The sequence below is a fragment of the Phyllostomus discolor genome, chromosome 9 (genome assembly GCF_004126475.2).
Source record: "Phyllostomus discolor isolate MPI-MPIP mPhyDis1 chromosome 9, mPhyDis1.pri.v3, whole genome shotgun sequence".
Lineage (NCBI taxonomy): Eukaryota > Metazoa > Chordata > Mammalia > Chiroptera > Phyllostomidae > Phyllostomus > Phyllostomus discolor.
The window spans coordinates 41,591,234-41,606,100 of NC_040911.2; positions in this window are offsets into that span (position 1 = coordinate 41,591,234).

Below are 14,867 nucleotides of genomic sequence, written 5' to 3' on the forward strand. Positions count from 1 at the left end.
GCTCAGTCAACTAGAGGGAAATAGAAAAACCACAACATATGATTACTTCCTTTTAATGGAATTTTAAAAATGCAGTAAGAGGAATAACATCATGGGACAAGAAGTATATTAATCAATATTTCCTTAGCCCTTTTTTGTTTTCTTTACACATTAGCTTTCTTTACCACTTGCTTCTTAACACAATAAATATCAATTGGTAAACTTGACTAAGGTTATTTTCCTTCTGACCTTAAACTGAACATTATATTAGAAGTGTCTGTTCCAACCAGTACAACGAAGCAGCTAGACAAACAAATGATTCTTAATGCTATTGGTCAAATGCCATATACTCTGTTCTTAAAGAATCATTAATTTTCCATTCAGGAGCCAGTTCTCACATTGTCTTCAAGTGAGCTACTCATATTCTAGTTAATATGCAAAATGGTTTCTGACGTTTGTTAAAAATTTTCCTTAAGTGGACTGTACTGAACTGCAACTCAGCCAGGTGGGAAGCTGCAAGCTCTCATTAATCAACATTTGAAATCATGCATAAGTGATGAAGATTTAAATGAAGCTTTCAGTGGCTGTCATTTTATTTTAATCCCATTTGTTTTAAAATTTATCATATTTTACCAATTATGTTGTTAGGATTATGAACAGAGAATAAATTTTCTAAAATACACATCTAAGTTATATGGACAATTTATGTAAGTGCACTAGAAAACATTGCTTTTCTTTACAGACTTGTAAAATAATCAGTGTTCATTTTTTAAAAGTTGAGCAACATTTTCATGTTTGGTCTGCTTTTTTGAGGAACAGTTTTGACTTATTGCATGTAGCATAACTGACAGCATTTTAAAGATTTTATTTATTTACTTTTTAGAGAGACGGGAAGGGATAAAGAGTGGGAGAGAAATATTGATGTGTGATTGCCCCTCCCATGTCCCCTACCTGGCCCACAACCCAGGCATGTGCCCTGACTTGGAATCCAACCAGTGACCCATTGGTTCACAGGCTGGCACTCAGTCCACTGAGGTACACCAGCCAGGGCTAATTGATAGCATTTTAAATAAAAAGGGAGAAATGACATATAAACCTCATAGAACATAAGCCCTTAATAAATTGTAGATTAAATTGTGGATGATGAAAACTTATAAGCTTTTTCTATATTGTAAAAGTTTCATTTGTTTAGGAAAAAGTCACTTTTGTACTGATAATTTTAACAATGAAGCACACCAATTGCAGAAATTCTGGAAGATAATTTTCAATGATTATTAAAAAAATTTCTTCATGTTCTTCCTTATTAAACTTTGATATATTAAGACTATCTATACATTACAAATCCCCACTTATAAAGTGAAGTTTACCCTTGCCACACAGATTATATGTGCTGTAAATATTAAATCTTAAATATAATGTACTTTATATAACAATATGAAGCATTACTATGTTTATTTACCATGTGTTAGATACTTTACATGCATTACCATCATTAACTCTATTTTGTGGATGAGAAAATCGATGTGGTCAGAAACTAAGAAAAGTGCTGAAGGACATACACCAAATGGGTGAAGCAAAGATAGAATCAAACCTTATTAGTCTGAGAGTCTGAAGCTAATGCATGTAATTGTCTCTATCATGCTAGTAATACTTTTCTCAAATCCACATTCCATACTAATAAAGGAGTCAATCTTAATATTTCCTTGGAGATTAATAGTTGAAACATTTAAATTTTGTACATAATGATAGATAGCATTCAGTTTTACAAATTGATTTTTTTAGTATGAAAAACATAATTTATTGGCAAAACCTAAAAGACTCACTAATGCTGTTACTGATGTAGGAGAACAGATGGGACAGTTAGGAGGTGTATTTCTAGAAAGAAAAGTCCTCTTCCAATGTCATTGGCTCATATTAACACAGAGGTAGCTTGAGGTACGATACATTCCCATCATCTGTCCTCTTTTGTGGCATCCCTCAGTAATCATTTAGGCAAGAACCAGGGCCACTACATGGATTTAACAATTAACCAGCCATTATATTATGGATTCTAATTTTGAAGCTTTCAAAATCTATTTATTACAATGTAGTCCCAAAAGAAAAATGTACTTCAAAGAGTAAATTGCAACATTTAAAATGACAAAAGGAAATGTATAACATTTATTTTAGTGACTTTTGAAATGTAATGATCTTTAGAGTAGATTGAATTTAGAACCCCATCTCTGAACTAGAATGAAGAAAAATAATTTTGTTTTGTCATGTTCTTGTGGAACTGGAATTTTTTCAGTGAAATCATTTCAGAGAGATCTCAAAATAAATAAATCCACAAGGGACAGGGAATTACTTTGTCTTATAGCATTTAAAAACAAACAAACATTGTTCTAGAGGTATAAACAGAAATATAGGTATGCATGTTCACTTGTATTTAAGTTACATGGCCAAATTTGGGGTCTTTAAAATATCTTTGTTTTTATCTAAACAAGTGTATTGATTGTGTGTAAAGATTTCCAATGATAAACGGAAAATTATGGTAGTAAAAATTATGTCAACTTGGTTTTCTCCCTCCTTTTTTTCTGAGTTCACTCCCCTTTTCTATTGGAATGTTCTCACATAATAAAAATTTTAATATTCCTTCTAGATATGTCAGAAAATAAGAACATGGTAAAGAAGAAAATCTCACATCCCAAACTAGTGGTAACAGACAAGTATATTCTAGGAACAATGGTAGGCTGATCTGTTTGGAAGGGTTAAGGGACAATGGAAAGGCCTTAAGTCTTGCAGGGCTTCAAAACCTGAGGATTGCACATAAGCTAGAACAGAAAAACTAGAACAGAAAAGGCAAAGTACTAATTGGAATTAGGTAAAATAATTGGAATAAATTATTCAACTGTACATGATGGGAAAGGTTGTGATATATCTAGATTCCATAAATATATAAACACACATTAAAATTTTATAATTTTGTATATTAATTTGTATCATTGTTATTTCCCCTATCATTAACTCTTCTCCAAAACCATGGTGTCTGCTGGTTATATGATATTCAATTGTATGGATGTATAATTCTCTTAAATATTTTGGGTTAATTTTCATTTCATTGTTTCTAGTTATATAAGCAATATTTGTATATTTTATAACCTAAGAAGCGCCGTTTGTATACATCTCTATTATTTAATTAATAATATCCCACTAAGTACAGATACCTTTTTCCTGTGACAAAACTGTGCGTTTAAAATTCACTGAAGTTTCACAGCTTGGACAATAGAGTCTACTTGAACCTATGGACTCAGACTTGAGAGAATGTACGTTTCCCTAACAACATACTCTTTTTATACGAGTGAACTAAAAGGCATCTTTATAAGTGGAAAAAAGCCATATCGGGTTTCTTGAGAGCAAGACCAATGACAGGTATAAAGCTATAGAAGTTTCAACACTCCTAAAGGCAAAGGAAATCAGCTGAGTGCCCCACCTCCTCCCACACAAACATACACGTGCACACTTACAATCCTGCAATGCAATTGCAGTGTGATGACTTTATCTTAAAGAATAAGTTTAAAATATATACCTCTGTCTCTCCCTTTATTTGGGCTACTAAATTAACATAACATAAAGAAATAAACAATTATGTAATTTTCCTCCAACTTTATAATTGGGATAGTCTAGGAATATAGAATTTTGTGAAGATGTATTTGAAAACGTGTTCAGTCTATTTAATAAATTACTTTTTATGAATTACTATGTAATAAACATTTCTTGATTAGTTCTCAGAAAGTTTGTTTTGCAAATCAAGCTGTATATTCTTTATTGTAAAGTAAAGTTATATATGAAAAATTAGTCTTTCCTTTCAGGTTCACTCTTAGGAAAATTAGTCCATTTCAAGATGCAGCTGTGGTAATCATTTTTTTCTGAAATGTTTAGTAGTATCCTCTCCCTCCTAGCCTAACATATGATTTCTATTCTGCTTTTATAGGTACTTATGCTCTAATCTTCACTTTTTAAAAAATAGAGACAAGTTTTTAGGCAATAAAAATAAATCTGGCTTAGCTTCATATTACTTCAAAAATTTTTTGTGGTTTAAATTTTATTGTTTTTTTTTAAGTTGGTGTATGGCCTGACAATTAATATTTTACTCAAAATGAATCAGTACTCTGCAGTTGTTGAGTTTACTGTATTTTACGTAACAATTAGGGAAGTTGGTTTATATTCTGTTCCAGTCTTTTAATTGGCTGCAGATTTTGTATTTTCTTGTTCTATCAATTGTTATTTTTTATTGTGGTTTAGTTACTATTGTCCAGTTGTCCCACCTTTCTCCCCATCACGCCCCTGCCCCGCCCCTCCCCCCACAGTCAATCCCCATCCCATTGTCCATGCCCATGAGTCCTCTTCTCATGTTCCTTGATTTGCCCCTTCCCATTATGTTTGATTGATTATTGAGAGTTATTAAAGTCCCCAACTACTATTGGGTTCTCTCTGTGTCTCTCTTTGATTTTATTCATTTTTATTTTATGTATTTTGAAGTGTTATTATTAATACATAAACATTTAGGATTGTTACATCTTCTCAATGACTTCTTTACCAATATTAAATGTCCCTCTTTGTTGTCTTTTTTTATTTTTGAAAATTCTGATATATCTGCATGATCTGATACCAATATAGCCAAATTAATTTCTTATGTACAGTGTTTATGTGAAAAATCTTTTCTCACTCTTTTATTTGCAAATCATTACTGCCTTTATAATTAAACTTTTTAAAAACAGTGTATAGTTGAACGTTGCTCTTTGTAGACAGTCTGAAAACTCTACTTTTAAATTGGAGCATTTAATCCATTAACATGCAATATACCTATTTATATATCTCAGTTTGTCACAGATTTTTTCTGCTTTTCCTTTCATTCTTTTATTTACTGTACCGAGTTTTTAGCTATGATGCTTTATGCATTGTTGGTGGTTGTCACAGAGTTTTCTTTATATATCTCTACAGCCTATCTGGAAATAATATTAGCTGAGCAATGCAGCTAACTTCATAACAATGTAATTCTCTTTACTTTTCCCCTCTTATTGTTCTTAATTTTAGATATTTAACTTTTTATTTATTTATTGCCTCTTTATCTTCTATTCTATTTATTTCTGAAAATTCTGGTATATCTACTTGATCTGATACTCATATAGGTACATCAATTTTTATGCACAGTATCTTCTCCCTTTTTGTGTTCTTTTAGATATTTAACTTCTACTGTGTCATAACCCCACAATAAATTATTATTAGTTACCTACACAATCATTCTCTCAAGAACTTGACCACCTACTGAGGGGATAAGGCTGAATTCTGCTCTTCCTAGCCTCCCCCTCCCTCAAACTCTACCCCCACTCAGACCACAGCAGCCCTCAGGGAGCAGCAGTGTCCTGCTGCCATAGGACAGTGTGCTGGTGGACTCAGAATGATAACTTGCAGATTACTGCTGCCCTTTACATCTCTTTCTTGCATTCTACACACTGGACATTTTCTTTCTATCTGTTACCTTGTGGAGCTTGCCCAGTTTTTTTGATATCTTCAGTTAGTGTATCTAAAACATTAGTGTGCATACAAATAACATGGGAAATATGTTTGTTAAAAGGCAGATTATGATTCCATAATGCCTGTCGGGGATGGGGGCTGAATTTCCTCATGTTTAACCTGCACTTGCTGAGTGACTGTGCTGCTCATCTCTGGACCAGACTAGTAACAGTAGTACATTAGATTGCCCAGCTGCCCTCCCCAGCTTAACATCTTAGGGCCTATGGCAGATACCTCTGTCCTCCACCCTTTGGAAATGTGGAGCTGAGGACCTGGCTTATGACAATAACAGAATATAGGTATTAATGACTGCACTGTTTTAATATCATTGTTCCAGGATGTCTACTCTGTGTGGCAGAAATTAGCATGCCTATTTTTATTTTCATTCAGCAGAGGAAAAATTTCTGCAGGGTAGAAATTTCAAAAGTCATCTTATTTATCCCTTTCTTTCTGCCAACAGCCACCTCTGAACTGCCAGACTCTCACAGGAGCAGGCTGCCACCTGTGATAGGATTCGTGATAAGGACTGGGACTTCCCTCTACACACTCTGTTCTTCCTTCACTTGTGAAAATTACAATGAGGCACTTCTCTGTCTAAGCACATCACCCCACCTGCACTCAGGAAGAGAAATTGTCACTTTCACATAGGAGAAACCAAATACTCTCCTTATGGTTGCAAAAAGGTATTATATTGGACAGGATGACTGTTCTGTTGGGTCAAGAAATGCTTCAGTCCTTTAGATCATTAGGGTCCCCAAAATCTACAAGTAAGGAGCACAGTGGTTAGTTGCTTCTCAGCCACTGGTTACTCTGAAATCTCAAAAATTATAAAAAGAAAGTTAGACAACTTGTGATAATTCATCTCTGACTGTTCATTTTCCTATTGAGAGAAAAAAACACCAGACTTAGTGGATTATGAAAACACTGGGAGCAGGGAGTCTTGTCATGGCCTTAACTGCTTGTCTTTGTGTGCACATGTTTCCTTTCTCTCCACAGGAGTGAGAGAACCATATCATCTGAAGTAAGGGCATAGCCAAAAGCTAATGCAATCTAAGGATGCAGAACCATGTTTGAGAGAGCCCCCTGAGGGACCTAAACCTTGAATTTGCCAGGGACCTGAGAATACTGATAGAATATAAAACTACATTTTAGCTTTAGAAGAAAATAACTCTATGGAAAAATTATAATTTTGCCTCTTCTCATGTTTTGTGCAAAAAAAGTAAAATGCTATTAATAATTTTTCTCCATATTAAACTTGACTGAAGTCTTCCCTCTAACATTAATCTTAGTGTTCCAACTAATTTAAATACTTAATGATATGGAAGCTTCATGTTCTAATTGACTTCTGCATATCTAATTGACTTCTGCATTTTCTATTATATCCCCTGCATATAATCAGTTCTCCTACATTCTTTGATATTTCAGGTGTTCTAGAACTTCAAATACTTGCTAGCTATCATTGAATATATTGACAAAATACTGATAATGACATTGCTCTTCTACCTGATAGCCATGCTTCCTCTTGAGGGTATTTGAAGTTACACAGTATACACCTGATAGATTAGCCAGTCACTGTGCTGGGGGTAAAAGCAGGGGAAGAGAAGTACAAAATAAAAAATCAATTATTTTATTCTTGACTGTCATGAGCTCACAATATATTGCTAAAATGAGCAGGCACACAACAGCCTAGTATAAAGCTTAAGTCTTTGGCCTTTCTTGACTATTCTTTTTTATTTTTGCTAACACTCATTTTCTTCACAGTTTATATCCCTATTCCCTTTTACCATGTTTTAGATTTATTGAGATATAAGTGACAAAATTGTAAGATATTCAAAGTACACAGTGTGATGATCATTTTACCATATTTGAACACTATGGACACAGTTTCCTAGTTTTGAATTTTTTCTAAAATGTCATTGAGATCTTCTCATGCCCCAGTATCTGCTGCAATTTCCTTTCTCTCTCTCTCTTGCACACACATATTTACATATATAGATATCTTTCAATATAAAAAATACTATTTTCTCAAGATAGTACATACGATTATTTTTATGCAAAATTATATCTTATTTCTACTTGACATTTAACATTAATTGTGTTTAGCATGAATTTTCAAATTTCAATGAAATTATATGTTTACATATAACTATATTAACAGCCAAAGGGCAGAAAGTGGTATGTGTAGTGGGTTGAGTTGTGTTTTAAGAAATCAAGGTACACAAGTGTTTTAAAGAATAGACATAAGTGAATAAATATGTTCACAAAATGTCTTTTTCATTGAAAATTAATTCTTTCTCAAGAATAAAAACACATCAAAGAGTCCCTGCCTCCAGCTGAGGAAGCACCCACAGCATTGTTTAAAGGCTGTACCATGTTGGTAAAGTGTCTGCTTTGGACTCCTATCAATCTTGGCTCATACCAAATGCCCTGGAGCCCCAGCATCTTCTCTCAGTAAATGTGGATTGTGCAATTTGCAAGGTTCTTGTCCAGGTTGACATATAGACCTGGCTAGGAGTCTCATGAAGCCTCCATAGAATGTTAAAAAGTAATAAGCTCAGGATCTTATAAAATTCATGGGATGGGCTTATAGTCATGTGAGGGCTGCACACTCTAGTCCTCAGGGGGTGTGCTGGAAGACAAGCAGAGTTTGACATGCAAACCATGAACAAGAATCTGGACCTGTTCAACCCTCACGCAGGATGGTCTTCCAGTGCAGTCCCTTGTCTCTCAGGGTGACCCTCCCCTTCCCTCTGCACCCTACACCTTTGTGTTTTTGAAGCTTTATTACAGTCCCCAATTTTGCTCAAGATCTTTAGTTAACCTGTAGTTCATTAACTGGTACAACTATTTTTAATTCATAATTTTCACACCAATCAACCCATATTTAAAACCAGTATAGCCATAACCTTTATCAAATAGAAAAAGAATCAGTGTACATTGATAGAAAAAATACAAATTGGTAGCAAAGGAGGCCTTGGTCAGAATGACAATTTGCTCTTCAGTGCTGGCCTCCTTGAATCACTGCTAAAATCATTTACTGTAGGACAGTCACTCAAATTCCCATATTCTTTGATAGCCCGAGGCCCATGACCACCACAAGATAACCAGGGAAACTGGCCTATGGCTATTATCTTTCCATGGCCTTCCTGCCTCTGTTAAATTGTGCAACCATTCCTCTTTCCCTGATTAGGAATGAGTTTGACAAAAGATGAGTGCAGTAAAGGTTTTGTATTGCTCCACAATTTTTGCTTTTTATTAAGCAACCTGAAGGTAGAGAAAATCTTCTCTCCCTACCTTCCTCCCTCACTTTCTTCATTCTTTTCTCTAAAATTATTATTTGAAAAAGGCATAATTGAAGTGATATTAAGCACTTTCCTACCACAAGAATTATATGCTGCGAAGGAAGCTATTTAGAAAGCTGAATAAGCTATGGCTTTTTGCCCCTGCATAAAAAAACTAACTACATAGATGTAAAGGCATAGTTTCCCCTTCCTCTTGCCAGTCTTTCCCAAACCTCCTCCCTATCCAGGTCTTTAGTAAGAAAAATAATGAGTAGAGGTAGATAAGCCAGGCAGAGGGCACAACACGAGAATTTCTAGAGGTGTTACCAGTGGGGCTCTGAGATAGGATTCTCAAGAATGCAGCTTATAAGATTTTTCTTTGACTTGGTGAGAAGGAGGAATACAGTTTCTTCCAGTGCCCCAGTGTCCTCTGGGGTCTCCAGTTACTCATAAGCAGACAACAAAAATGAGAAACCAGCATTCGTTACTTGGTATCATGTTGTATAACATCTCAGTAACTAAATAATATCATTTGAGGAATGTGATTTTTAAAATGAGTCTACTAAAACTTAAAAAAATATTCTAAGTTGGGATCTGTGAGTACAAAGGTTAATTGGCAGTAGCACTGAAATTACATTTTTGTGATGTACTTTTAATCTATACAAGAAACCAGTGAAAATAATGGATGCCAGAAATTGAGTCCACATTAATCTTTTAAAACTCAAACACACTCATGCATATCCAAAATTAACCAAACAAAATATGAAATCAAATGAGGTAAATTTTCATATAAAGGAAAAAAACACATGTTTTCAAAATTCTAGAAATATTTTATATATAACATATATATTTTATATATAAAACAAATAAAGAAACCAAAATCAAACCTTAAGATATCAAACTAAGTTTCATATTGATGTAGAGGCTTATGTTTATCTATTTGTTTAAATAAGAAGAATATTTTTTTAAACTGAATGAATGAAATCTCTAAGCCCAGAGAATTTATAACAATTCAGTGTATTATAGTACCTGTTGCCATGGATACAACCATTGTCACTGATGATAACTTTAAAAATGGCACAGTCATGCTGAGAAACTTTGCACTGTTATTGACCAACATACATCCAGTGTTGGTAAGGCATGCTATTTTCATATACATGATTTGGTTTCATGTAACAAAGTCTTAACTTAAATGGGTAGGGGTTTCTGCCACTCCAGTTTTTGTAGTATAGAATACAAAAAAAAAAAAAAACTTCTACCAAAAGCAACCTTCTAAGCATATAATTTTTGCTGAACTGTTGTTCATTATGTTCTAGTTTTGCCCACAGAATAGTGATCTTAATGTATTTGAATATAAATGACATTTCTTTTCACGTAAGAGGGCATTATACTAATGTTTGAAATGCTAAGTGTATGATTAAATCTATGGCATTATGATTCAATACCACATGTTCAGTGGTTTTATCTGTATAGTCTTAAACATGTTACTTAGTCTCTTTTATACAGTCTCCTTTATACTGTTACTTAGTTACTTAGTCTCCTTTATACTTAGGGCCTTCTTTATATAATAAGTAAAGTAGGGATAATAATATTATCCAACTCATAAACTGTTTATGAACATTAAATGGGAAACCCATATAAGAGCTTAAGACAGTTCCCACCCAGGGAAAAACTCAGTAACTGTTATTAGTGATGGGAAGAATCACTGGCAATCAACTTTGCAACACTTCAAGGTAGTCCAAATAACAAGCCAAGAAAAATCCATCAATGACTAAGCATATGAAATATTATTAGACCTGAAAATAGAGATGCCTATAGCTATGGCTTTAAATATTAGTCACCTGATTCATATTTCTCCAATCACTAATCAGTTGATTTTGAATAATTACCCACTCATTCTCACTAAAATATTTGAAACAAATTTATTAGTAGTACAATCTATATACACAGATCCTTTTTTCGTTTCCCGGTAGGTCTTGTAACTCAAACAACAGTTACCATAACCGAAGTTCACCAGGTTAAGGGAGCCATCAATCTTGGCATGAATTAGATGGTGCCATGGAAAGCACAGAGTGAAAATTGAAGAATAGAAATGGACCTGAATCTGCATCACAGCTCTGCTTTTCTCTCTTTGTACATATGACCTTGGCCTGGAGACTTACACTCTCTAACAGTTAACTCATGTATCTGCACAATAAAAATAATACCTTTTTTAGTAGTTGTGACAAGAAGACATAATTAATATTAAGCTCCTAGTAACTAGCAGATACTTTATTAATTCTACTTATTGTTTTAACAATGGAAAAAGCTGGACTTCTTAGTGTTTTCCTCCCTTGGCCACTGAGAATCATAGCTCTTACAGGGAAGGAAGCTTAACAAACAGATGTGTGCTATTGGGGAGTTGGGTGGTAGGAAAGTACTTGAGTGAATAAGCTTCTGTAGTTGCATGGAACCAAGACCTGAAGATCTCTTATGTCAGGAAACTATACATTCCACAATCAGATGAATGGTGCTGGGGGGAGGGGTGCTACAGAGAAGTTATGTTCAGGGGATAGAAAGGAGTAGGAAGTGGCATAAGACCCTTTGAAACCAAATTCTCATAAAGTAACCAGAGTACCCAATCAGATAACATAATGATTTGCTTGGAAATTTGTGAATTATAAAACAAAGGTAGAAACATGAAGAAAGAAGAAAAAAATATATGACCATGTACACTGTAAAATGTATAATCTAATTGGAAATAGAGATGGGAAATGGACAGAAGAGTATTGTGTAGCCAGTAAACAGTAAGTAGGTAGCCAATTCTTAGTGAAAAGTTTAGGCATATTTTACATTAATCCACTCATTAATTTAGCATTATTATTATTATTGCTATTATTATTTATCACCTTAATTTCAGAAAATATAAAGAAATATGGCATTCCATACTTTAGAGATACTATATAATTGAAAAAATTCACAATTAATCTTTAAGCTATGCTATATTTTTAAGTTGGGAGCAGAAAATAGCTTCACACACACACACACACAAGCATATTTTAATTTCGCTTTGAGTTTCATGTTGATTTTATTTTTCAAGTGAAAAGCATGAGAAATGTTTTTAGACCAAGAGAACAATGTGATTAAAGTCACAAAGGTATGACAGTATATGACATGCTCAGGAAACCACAAAATTCTACTGTGGTTGTGGAATAAAATCAGCTGTACAAGATGATGAGAGTTCAGTCTGGGCATGTAGATCGGAGCCAAATGGTGAAGGTCATTATGTGACATCTAAGAAGTTCAAATTTTACATTGTGAATGAAGGGAGGCCCTTCATGTTTTATTAGCTTGTTTTATTTTTATTTAGTCTTAATCCAAATCAAACTTGTTGATTTCAAATGATTATGTGAGAAACATGTTTGAAACATACTAAAAAGTTAGGTACTGTTGATAGTAGTTTATATTCTCCCAGTGTTTATATTAATGTGTACAAAGAGATAGGCTGGTAATGGAAGCCCAAGTTCCCCCTCTATAATTAGTGTAGCAATGTCAGAAACACATGGTTCAACTGCTTCCTATTTGTAATTGAGGAGATGTGGGTAAACACACACACACACAAATCATATGACACATAAAGGGATATATAAAGCACAACTGGAAGACATTTCAAGCTGGAGAGATCAGGGTATACTCTGTTGATGGGTAGCATAAAATATAGACTGACAACAGTGATGATTGCTAGGGGGAGGGGGTATAAAGGGACTAGATAGCAATAGGAAAAATACAATAAAGATTTAAAAAAAAGATTATTTGTGTAGGTCTCATGTCAATATATTTTGAATTGCCTGAAGCCTTAATATCCAATGAATGGTTGTTTATCCTCTGTAACTGATATTCTAAATTTTAAGTCAGAAATAAATCTCAAATTGTACCCATGGAAGACTCATCACTTACTCTCTAGAATTCACACTTACCCACCAACTAGTATAATCTCACCATTTTAAGATGAGGAATTCACAGATACTGAGGGTTACATAAGCAGTCAGTGGCAGGACTAGGCTCACTGTGCAGACTTCATTCACTTATGCCATGCTGTCCATTCAGAGCCCTTTAAAAAAAGATAGCAAGACCCATTGAAATAAATAAAAAGGGTAGTAAGTTAAAAGAAGTTTTAAATATTGTTAAAGTGTAATTTTTCAAAATATTGAAAAACATGACTTTTATACAAATATAACATGAGAATATGCCAAGATGGCATTAAACTCATGACATAATAAACCAATAAGATATTAAAATCAGCTTAAAGAGCATGTTAAAGGAATGTTAAAATAAGGTAACTAAGTTTGGTAGAAAACTAATTACAATAAACCATAATTATGAGGTTTATCTGTTACAGCATAGTGGAATTATTTTCATCTCTACCAAACAAAAGTATTCCAATAACCTTGGCTCCAATCAGGTTGTAAGACAGCCCAGCCATTAGAGAGTTAATCAAAGGTACCTCCCCAGCACTGAGAGAATATTCAGTAATCCTTTCATATTTTCAAATTCCAGGTAATGTTTCTCATAGCCATGTATAAAGCTCCCAGCTTTGACCCCAGTTATCTTTTTTGAAGATTATACGACTATGTTGGTTTATCTCTAGTACAGACTTTCAAGCATAAATAGCCATAATTCTGGAAACAAGTAAGATTGACAGGACACAGACTCAAGTTTCAGTTTCTTGGCTCTTAATACTGTTTTAAAAATCACATCTCTAGCAAAATGTGTTTGAGGACTTGTTAGAGTAAATTCCATATTCTGCATTTATATTTAGTCAGAAGTCTGAAGACAGATCTCTAACAAAGAACATAAGGAATCTGGTGGAATTAGTTGAGCTTCCTTTAAACCAGAATTATTTCACTATTTCTTAAAGGACTGAGGAAGTGGATATTGCACAGAGCTGCTTGCACTGGTACATGCACTTTTGAAACCCATGATTCCTTTACTTCATTCATTCATTAATATATTTATCTACCAAACATTTTTTAAGAAACTAATGAAAGCTACTTTCTAAGGAAAATGCTGACATTTATAAGAGATTTTTTAAACATTCTTTTATGAGAATGTTTTGAAATGGTGGGAAATGGTATTCGCTCTGTATTTGATACCTTTAGTCACATACATGGTGGCATACTTTTATTTCAGTACCCTCCGCTTTCCTCAGATAAAGATAAAGCTGTCTTCTGTTGGATGTGGAACTACATCAGAATGACTAATGAATTAGTTTTAGATTACTGTTGTAGAACAGTAGCATTGTTACTCTGCAATTGATGTTTGACAATTTAAGTAAGATGTTGAGTCTCAAATTCTGTTCACAGAAAGCTACTTATCACTTTCACTTTAGAATATACCCTTGCACTCTAAAGAGTACAATCTCACTGTTTGTGAATGAAAAGTTATGAGTTACTTAAAGTCACATAAGAGACTACAGAATATACTTTAAAAGGATACCATTTTTAAAAAAGGATGACTACAATGCTAGCTCCATGAGGGCATGGATTTTTGTCTTGGCTTCCCATTGTAGGTCTAACACCTAAACATTTTAACAACAATTACTTTTTACCATTTCTTAAATGCCTGACACATATATAAACATTGTAAACATTTTAAAAAATACATTGTACCACAAAACTTGGATTCATTCAACATGTGAAATTTGAAGCAAATATATACTAGTTCAAGATGCAAAATATAGAATAATAAATGTCTATTCAGCACATGAAATTAAATAAAAGGCATCTAATATCAGAATATTATATATGTATTTTGACTTTTATTTTAATGTAGTTGGTATATTTAATACCACTTTAATGATTATAGATGGCATTGAATTAATCATAATAAATAATTTTGCTTGGGTTATTTTACAGATAAAATAAATGAATTATTAGATCTTCAATAAGTGCAGTTACAAGAATTTTTTCATAATGTAGGATGCTCTGACAGGGTAATTTCTTTTTCATTTTTCCAGAGAGAAATATGCTAAAAAATAACTTTGGAATACTTCTAAGTTATGAATACAACCTTTTC